Below are 7989 nucleotides of genomic sequence, written 5' to 3' on the forward strand. Positions count from 1 at the left end.
AACGATCAATATAAATAAAATTCGAACCTCATTAAAGCTAGCTGCTCTCAAGGAATTTTTGTATGACTCTGGAACCGATATCGCTTTGCTACAGGAGGTTGTAACGACGGAATTTGTAATACCAGGATACACCGCAATTGTTAACGTATCTTGTGACACACATACAGGAACAGCGGTTCTGCTCAGGGAAGGGATTCCCGTATCTCAAGTAGAGCGGTTGGAATCTGGAAGGGCAATTAGTATTAACGTTTTAGGTACCACATTGATTAACTTATACGCGCCCTCAGGAAATAGTAATAGACAGGACAGGGCAGCATTTTATAAAGAGGAACTTATATATTTATTACGTCGAAACCCAAACAGTTTTATAATGGGCGGTGATTTTAACTGCGTGTTAAATCGTAAACATCAACAACCGCATTTTAACGGTTCTTTAGAACTTAAACGCCTAGTAATCGACCTAAAACTAAAGGACGCATGGGAACTAAAATATCCAACGAAGGTTGAATATACGTATATAACACAGACTTCGCGCAGTAGAATAGACAGAATCTATGTTTCCCAAAACTTGGAAAGATGTCTACTAAATTCAGAAATCGTACCTGTATATTTTAGTGACCACTGCAGTATGAAGGCGTGCATTAATTTAGCTCCACAGCCGATTCAGATTTTTAGGAACCAGTGGCAGCTACATGTCTCTCTCTTAAAAGAGCAAGATTTGGCAGACGCGGTATCGGATGCGTGGACCTTATGTCTGCGATCGATCGAGAGGCACCCCACAGTATTAGACTGGTGGCTTAAGGTTGCAAAGCCGAGACTGAGAAAAGTGTGTATCAGATACAGCAGAGAAAGAGCGTGGGAGTTAAAAAACAGTATGGAATTTTATTACAGTTTGTTGCGAGACCTCTATGAACAGGCAAACGTGTCAACCATTAGATTGCAAGACATCAGACACACCAAAGCGAAATTACTCGCCATTAAACGACAACAGATGGAAGGTTTAAAACTGAAGTCAAAGGCGAAGTCGGTGGTAGATGATGAAACAACATCCTTATATCATCTGCTTCGGCATGCAAAGAATAGGCGACGCACTGTTATTAGTGAACTTAAAACCCCCAATGGGACAACACTGACGTCTCAGAAGGAGATTCTAAATGCAGTATACCAGTACTACTATGCATTATATTCCTCCAGCCCACCTCACGAGGGGTCTCTGCAAGAGTTTCTCAGTGTTTTATCCCCACAGTTGACAAGTTCTGAAAACGACGAAATCCTTTCTGAAGTCAGTAACGAAGAGGTTCGTGAGACAATAACCAAGTCCCCGATGAATAAATCTGCTGGACCCGACGGACTCCCTGTAGAATTTTACAGAAAGTTCTGGTTTTTAATTGGTGACACGTTTACATGCATTGTCAATGAGATTTTTAACGAGCAGACGATACCTGCAGATTTTAAAGACAGCAAAATTGTACTTCTACCGAAAAACAAAGGGACGAAAAGTTTAAACAATTACCGCCCTATTTCACTTTTAAACTCTGACTACAAAATAGTATGCAGGATTTTAAAAAAGAGACTTTCCCCTCTGACCGACAAATTAATTAGTCAACATCAGTCATGTGCAGCACATAGAAGTATTTTTAATACGATTTCTGAATATAGAGACATCATCGCCTTAGCATCGGTTTCTAATATCAAATGTGCTTTACTTTTTATAGATTTTACTAAGGCTTTCGACTCGGTGAATCACCGCTTCCTATTTGAGGTACTGACAAAAATGGGACTCGTCCACAAAACAGTTAATGTTATAAAAAACGTTGCTACTGGTCTGAACGCTAAATTAGCTGTCAACTGTCAGCTGACGCGGCAAATTCAAATAAACCGTGGCATCCCACAGGGAAGTCCATTATCTATGTTTTTGTTTGTTGTGTCGTTAGAGCCCTTTTTAAGAAGTGTTCATGAAAGGTTAAAGGGCATAACTATAACTGGCAGGAAAACTGTAGTGAGAGCCTATGCTGACGATGTTGGTGTCGTCATAAGAGGGCAAGATGATGTAATTCGACTAGGGGCCATTCTTCAAAACTACTGCCACGCATCGGGTGCGACAACAAACGAAAATAAAAGTACAATCCTGGGAATGCGGGGTGTTGAACGGATACAAATCGATTGGGCGAAGTCAGTTACCACACATAAAACCCTGGGGACAATCCTGACGGCATGTCCAATGAGGATGACAGCCCTCAATTGGAAAGAGGTTTTAACAAAGATTCAAGGGGGACTTATTGAGAACTCACAACGACTTATGAACCAGGTTCAGAGGGTCAGGTTCATTAACTTATGCATTCTCTCAAAGGCATTCTATATGGCACAAGTTTTTCCCTTGCCGAAGTTGATAGCTCAGAAAATAATGTCGAGGGTTGCAAATTTCTTATGGAAGGGGGAAATCTTCAGGGTTAACCTAAGAACTGCGACTTTACATCCTAGAAATGGAGGCCTCGGACTGGTGGACATACGCAATAAAGCTTCTGCGCTTTTCATAAAAAGGTCTTTAAACATATTTCACGCCAACCCCGGCAGTATTACTACACAATTGTTTAAATGTGTCCAACCAGAAAGCCTTCAACCACCGGCAGACGTACAAAAAATTAACCCCCGACTGCGATACGTTAGGATCTTATACACAGAATTGAGCTATGTTAACGAGAAACTCAGAACTTCACTGCACATTACAGCCAGAGATATCATGAGACAAAGACAACAATATGAAGGACAAAATAAAATTGCCACGAAATATATGAGTCACAACTGGGATGCAATTTGGGAGAATATTAGTTTTAACGGGCTCAATTCAGATGTGGTAACGGCATGGTACAAAGCCGTCAATAATATTGTCAGCACCAACGAGCGGCTTTATAAAATTGGGAAAGCTGAAACCCCCTTATGTCAGAAATGTAAACTAGTTGACACTGTGATTCATAGATTTACGTGTGCTGGAAATCTCTACAATTGGCATTGGCTCAGGAAAAGTCTTGCACTACTGCAACGAACGTCACCCAATTCCATTACTCCTATGGTGCTTTTCAGACCTGAAACTAAATATTACCCGAAAACCAAAAATAATGCAATACACTGGTTAATGGGACAGTTTGTCCATTACATTATCAATAAAATAGGTGGTGACGACGAAACGGAATTCAAGCTTTTTATGCAAATGGAGTACAGCAACATTCAGCAATATGCAGACCACAGGAAAATGTATGGAAACATGTTGATCATTTCATTCGAACGAATAGGTGTTGGTTAAAGCGCACAGTCTAACACTAAATGTACTATTTTAGGGGTAATGAAGAAGTGAAGTATAAATCTACGTTCAAGATGAAGGAAATGCCTCTATTTTTATCCATTCATGTTACGTCTGCCCCCAATAAGTGTCTCATAAATGCTCGCTGTATATTGCAGTATAATCACATGTTTCTTACTCGAATGTCTGTTGACTGAAAACTCGAATGACGGCTTTGCAATGGGATCTCACCCCCAGATGTCGTACAATCAGTGCTCCTTACCACAATAAAGAGAGCAGGCGAAAAATATACACGACTATACCCGCTTTTCTATAACAATTAAAATGCACAGAAGGAGCCATTCGGTGGGAGTGATGGTGGGGGCATCGTGGCCAGGCCTCGAGTTCTTTGACCCCTGCCCTCGTTGTCCCCGTCATGCGCCTCCTGATATGCATCCTTATAAAAAACAATAAAAAGCGGTCCAAGGCGCCAGACTAAAGGAAAAGTGGCTAGGATACCTGGCTTTAAAAAAATGAGAAACAAAAGTGGTTAAAAAAAAAGTTAAAAAAAAAAGTGGTTAAGGCGTTGGACTGCTAATCCAATGTGCTCTGCACGCGTGGGTTCGAATCCCATCCTCGTCAAAAAAAAAAAAAAAAAAAAAAAAAAGTTGGTAGAGCGTTCGTTTCGCATGTGAAATGTGCAGGGTTCAAGCCGCGGCGCCTCAATTTTTTGTGGTCAGTGCATTGTAAGTGTTGGTCGCGGCGAACCTAAAGGCACGCAAGATGTTGCAAAGCCAGCGTCACAGACTGATATGATGTATACTGACGTAAGGAGAGCAAGATGTAAGTGTGGGGACCGGCTGTTATTGAGGTGTCATCGAGTGCAGATCTGTCTTAGGTATCACGGCTTAACCTCATTGAAGTCTAGAGGGTGGACAACACGTTCGTCTTACTCAGAGCGGTGTCCGAACTCTATTTTCAACGTTATACGTGCCACTTTCATTGTGGCCAACTACGATTCGATACAGAATGCACGAAACCTGAAAGACACCCTAACGGATACATAGAGAGTAGTGTTTGTCTGCTGAATAATGGGAGTGCAAGGGTCTGTATCGTCTATATTGCTGTATGTAGCACCATTAGTCTTCGGGGGGGGGGGGGGGGGGAGGGGCGGGGGGGGCGGACGTAGCTCAGATGGTAGAGCGCTCGCTTAGAATGCGAGAGGTACTGGGATCAATACCCAGTGCCTCCAGAATTTTTAACACACCTACATGCGCACCTTGCCATGCAAGTGGAATAATTCTCAGCCTGCAGATGTGTCTAGGAAGATACAAGCGAATGATTAGCATCCACAATTGGCAAGCGTGCTGTTATTAGTGCGCGGGAAGCACCCTCCTCCCACACCTACACTTTATTTAGAAACAGTACAAGTGTTCCCGTAAGATTCTCAAGCCTATGTCGGAAAGATCTGCCTTGCGCCGAGTTCACGTAAATCCCACTGCACATTCCTATTCTTTGCGTGCAGTCGGCTGCTACTGGTGTTGCTAGTTGTGACTGTTGATAACAGATGCCGTAGCAATCAATTCATGGAGTGAGTTGTATGTTTTGCGATAGTCTGTCTCTGACAAGCAAGCACAGGTGACATAGGTGCGAACACAGGAAGCTAGCAGACACTCGCTGCCTTCAGACACCGAGCAGCCACACTAGGAGGGCGGCCTAAGCCGTAGGCGAAATGTGCTCATTCGCTTTGGCGCGACGTCGAACTATAAATAATGCTGTCACTATCGTGAGCGTTGCGTGAGCGTCGTGGAAAGTCGGAAAAGTCGGCTGCGTAGGTGAGTGCCAAGTTTGGGGAGCGTTTTGTAGTATGCGCAGTGCAATGGAGACGCGAAACTTGTTGTGGCCTAGTGTTTTGCAGTTGGACGACAAGATTGGTACACAGTGGTAAAGAGCGAGGCACTGAGTTGGCATGAATAATGGAGTGCACAATGGGGCTCGAGATGTGTTTGTTACCTCAGGTGCTGTATGATTGTCGACAAGGAGTGAAAACGGAGCAATTTGTGACGGCTCTTTCAATTTAAGACGTTAAAAACAGACGGAATTTGCATTTGTAATACCAGAGCATCGAAACTACTTGGAACTTTTGTGTATATGAACGGGTCCGCGCCTTTGTACTCTGCTCCCTTCACCGCTACAAACCAACCAACCATCGTGTCCGTGAGCATCAGAGTCGCAAAGAATGTGGAATCTCGCAGTTTGGTCGTGCATGTGGCGTAGCTCAGTTGGTAGAGCGTTCGCTTCGCATGTGAAAGGTGCATGGTTCAAGCCGCGGCCCCTCCATTTTTTGTGGTCAGTGCATTGTAAGTAATGGTCGAGGCGAACCTAAAGGCACGCAAGATGTTGCAAAAACAGCGTCACAGACTGATATGATGTATACTGACGTAAGGAGAGCAAGATGTAAGTGTGGGGACCGGCTGTTATTGAGGTGTCATCGAGTGCAGATCTGTCTTAGTTATCACGGCTTAACCTCATTGAAGTCTAGAGGGTGGACAACACGTTCGTCTTACTCAGAGCGGTGTCCAAACTCTATTTTCAACGTTATACGTGCCACTTTCATTGTGGCCAACTACGATTCGATACAGAATGCACGAAACCTGAAAGACACCCTAACGGATACATAGAGAGTAGTGTTTGTCTGCTGAATAATGGGAGTGCAAGGTTCTGTGTCGTCTATATGGCTGTATGTAGCACCATTAGTCTTCGGGGGGACGGGCGTAGCTCAGATGGTAGAGCGCTCGCTTAGAATGCGAGAGGTACTGGGATCAATACCCAGTGCCTCCAGATTTTTTAACACTCCTACATGAGCACCTTGCCATGCAAGTGGAATAATTCTCAGCCTGCAGATGTGTCTAGGAAGATACAAGCGAATGATTAGCATCCACAATTGGCGAGCGTGCTGTTATTAGTGCGCGGGAAGCACCCTCCTCCCACGCCTACACTTTATTTAGAAACAGTACAAGTGTTCCCGTAAGATTCTCAAGCCTATGTCGGAAAGATCTGCCTTGCGCCGAGTTCACGTAAATCCCACTGCACATTCCTATTCTTTGCGTGCAGTCGGCTGCTACTGGTGTTGCTAGTTGTGACTGCTGATAACAGATGCCGTAGCAATCAATTCATGGAGTGAATTGTATGTTTTGCGATAGTCTGTCTCTGACAAGCAAGCACAGGTGACATAGGTGCGAACACAGGAAGCTAGCAGACCGTCGCTGCCTGCAGACACCGAGCAGCCACACTAGGAGGGCGGCCTAAGCCGTAGGCGAAATGTGCTCATTCGCTTTGGCGCGACGTCGAACTATAAATAATGCTGTCACTAGCGTGAGCGTCGTGGAAAGTTGGAAAAGTCGGCTGCGTGGGTGAGTGCCAAGTTTGGGGAGCGTTTTTTAGTATGCTCTGTGCAATGGAGACGCGAAACTTGTTGTGGCCTAGTGTTTTGCAGTTGGACGACAAGATTGGTACACAGTGGTAAAGAGCGAGGCACTGAGTTGGCATGAATAATGGAGTGCACAATGGCGCTCGAGATGTGTTTGTTACCTCAGGTGCTGTATGATTGTCGACAAGGTGTGAAAACGGAGCAATTTGTGACGGCTCTTTCAATTTAAGACGTTAAAAACAGACGGAATTTGCATTTGTAATACCAGAGCATCGAAACTACTTGGAACTTTTGTGTATATGAACGTGTCCGCGCCTTTGTACTCTGCTCCCTTCACCGCTACAAACCAACCAACCATCGTGTCCGTGAGCATCAGAGTCGCAAAGAATGGGGAATCTCGCAGTTTGGTCGTGCATGTGGCGTAGCTCAGTTGGTAGAGCGTTCGCTTCGCATGTGAAAGGTGCAGGGTTCAAGCCGCGGCGCCTCCATTTTTTGTGGTCAGTGCATTGTAAGTGTTGGTCGCGGCGAACCTAAAGGCACGCAAGATGTTGCAAAGCCAGCGTCACAGACTGATATGATGTATACTGACGTAAGGAGAGCAAGATGTAAGTGTGGGGACCGGCTGTTATCGAGGTGTCATCGAGTGCAGATCTGTCTTAGGTATCACGGCTTAACCTCATTGAAGTCTAGAGGGTGGACAACACGTTCGTCTTACTCAGAGCGGTGTCCAAACTCTATTTTCAACGTTATACGTGCCACTTTCATTGTGGCCAACTACGATTCGATACAGAATGCACGAAACCTGAAAGACACCCTAACGGATACATAGAGAGTAGTGTTTGTCTGCTGAATAATGGGAGTGCAAGGTTCTGTGTCGTCTATATGGCTGTATGTAGCACCATTAGTCTTCGGGGGGACGGGCGTAGCTCAGATGGTAGAGCGCTCGCTTAGAATGCGAGAGGTACTGGGATCAATACCCAGTGCCTCCAGATTTTTTAACACACCTACATGAGCACCTTGCCATGCAAGTGGAATAATTCTCAGCCTGCAGATGTGTCTAGGAAGATACAAGCGAATGATTAGCATCCACAATTGGCGAGCGTGCTGTTATTAGTGCGCGGGAAGCACCCTCCTCCCACGCCTACACTTTATTTAGAAACAGTACAAGTGTTCCCGTAAGATTCTCAAGCCTATGTCGGAAAGATCTGCCTTGCGCCGAGTTCACGTAAATCCCACTGCACATTCCTATTCTTTGCGTGCAGTCGGCTGCTACTGGTGTTGC

The 7989-nt window shown here is 44.8% G+C and overlaps 2 non-coding genes across 2 annotated transcripts; both read left to right on the forward strand.

Annotated features, from left to right (window-relative positions):
* The first annotated feature begins 6043 nt into the window (after positions 1-6043).
* Positions 6044-6118, forward strand: Trnas-aga (transfer RNA serine (anticodon AGA)). Its single transcript has one exon. It is a non-coding gene; the product is annotated as a tRNA-Ser (tRNA).
* Positions 6119-7621: 1503 nt separating this feature from the next.
* On the forward strand, positions 7622-7696 carry Trnas-aga (transfer RNA serine (anticodon AGA)). The gene has a single exon. It is a non-coding gene; the product is annotated as a tRNA-Ser (tRNA).
* Positions 7697-7989: the final 293 nt, after the last annotated feature.

The sequence above is a fragment of the Schistocerca gregaria genome, chromosome 3 (assembly GCF_023897955.1).
Source record: "Schistocerca gregaria isolate iqSchGreg1 chromosome 3, iqSchGreg1.2, whole genome shotgun sequence".
NCBI classification, from domain to species: Eukaryota; Metazoa; Arthropoda; class Insecta; order Orthoptera; family Acrididae; genus Schistocerca; species Schistocerca gregaria.